Consider the following 1,319-nt stretch of genomic DNA (forward strand, 5'->3'; position numbering starts at 1 on the left):
GAAAGGGGCGGGGTTATAGAAAGGGGCGGGGTCAACCCCCGGTAGGTTTTGGGGTCTCACCTGGCACTGCTGCTCCAAGCCCCGCAGGAAGCGACCCCCCCGGCCCCCAGCATCCCGCAGCCCCACACGCAGCTGTGCACGGCCCCACACTGGCGCTCCATCTGGGAATCTGGGGGTCCAAAGGATCAGTGGGGTCAGGAGGTCCACAGCAGTTAGTAGGGTCAGGGGGGTGGATCCCAAAGGCCAATAAGGTCAAAGAGAGAGATCCCAAAAGTTAATAGGGTCAAGGTGCCCCAGAGGTCAATAGGGCTGGGGGAACCCAAAGGTTATAGGGTGAAGGATTGACCCCAAATGACATCAGGGCCACTGATTTAGGGTGGATTGGAGGGGAATTGGGGGAATTCAGAAGAGCTGGAAGGGATTTGGGAGAAGACGGATGGAAATTTTTGGCTGGAATTTGTGGGGGACCGGGTGGGATTTGGGATTTGGGTAGGATTTAGATGGGGATTTGGGGGGATTTTGTCTCCAGGGGTCCCGTACTGGACGTGCAGGTGGATGCGCAGTGGGGCTGGTTCGGGGTCACTCAGCACAACGAAGCCACGCTCGGGGCGGATGCGCACCTCAAAGCCAGGCAGCACTGGGGACAACAGATGGGGTTATGGGGGGTATGGGGGCACAGCAGGGACCCCCTGGACCCCACTCACCATATTTGCGCACCTCGAAGGCGGTGGAGCCATTGGTGCTGGGACTGGCAGCCAACTGTGCCCGTATGTGCCATGTCCCTGGGCTGGGGACACAGGGGCATGGTGACTCTATGGCTCCCATAGGATCCCTCTGGTGTCCTATAGCCTCCCACAACCCTGAATGGCCCCCGTGGTGTCCTATGGCCCCTTACAGACTCCCATGGTTCCCTATAGGCTCCTGCTACAGTCTTCTATAGACCCTATAGTCCCTTATAGCCCTCCTCATAGACCCCTGTGGACCTCTAGAGCCCTCCAGAGCCCTTTTGGCTCCTATATTCTACAGCTTCTCAGAGTCCCTAAGGCCCTTATGGTCCCCCATATCCACCTACAACCCCTGTAGACCCCTATAGCCCTTAAGGTGACCTACAGTTCCCCCAAACCCCCTACAGCCCCAGCCCTGTATTCCCCCATAGTGCCTATCACCCCTATGGTGTCCTGTAGCTCCCCACAACCCCCTGTAGCTTCTATGGCCATTATAATGCCCCAGTAACCCCACTACTTTGGCCCATCTGCAGCCCCTGTAGCCCCAAATCCCCACAGCCCCCCGTCCCACCCCATGGCCCCCCATTGCCCCCT

At 58.6% G+C, this 1,319-nt stretch overlaps 1 long non-coding RNA gene across 1 annotated transcript; it reads right to left on the reverse strand.

The window, feature by feature from the left end:
• Nucleotides 1–79: 79 nt before the first annotated feature.
• Nucleotides 80–774, reverse strand: LOC104916493. The gene is made up of 3 exons (XR_796598.2): nt 705–774; nt 541–637; nt 80–169 (listed from the first exon to the last, which is right to left on the reverse strand). It is a non-coding gene; the product is annotated as an uncharacterized LOC104916493 (long non-coding RNA).
• Nucleotides 775–1,319: the final 545 nt, after the last annotated feature.

Source organism: Meleagris gallopavo, unplaced genomic scaffold (assembly GCF_000146605.3).
Source record: "Meleagris gallopavo isolate NT-WF06-2002-E0010 breed Aviagen turkey brand Nicholas breeding stock unplaced genomic scaffold, Turkey_5.1 ChrUn_random_7180001902657, whole genome shotgun sequence".
Lineage (NCBI taxonomy): Eukaryota > Metazoa > Chordata > Aves > Galliformes > Phasianidae > Meleagris > Meleagris gallopavo.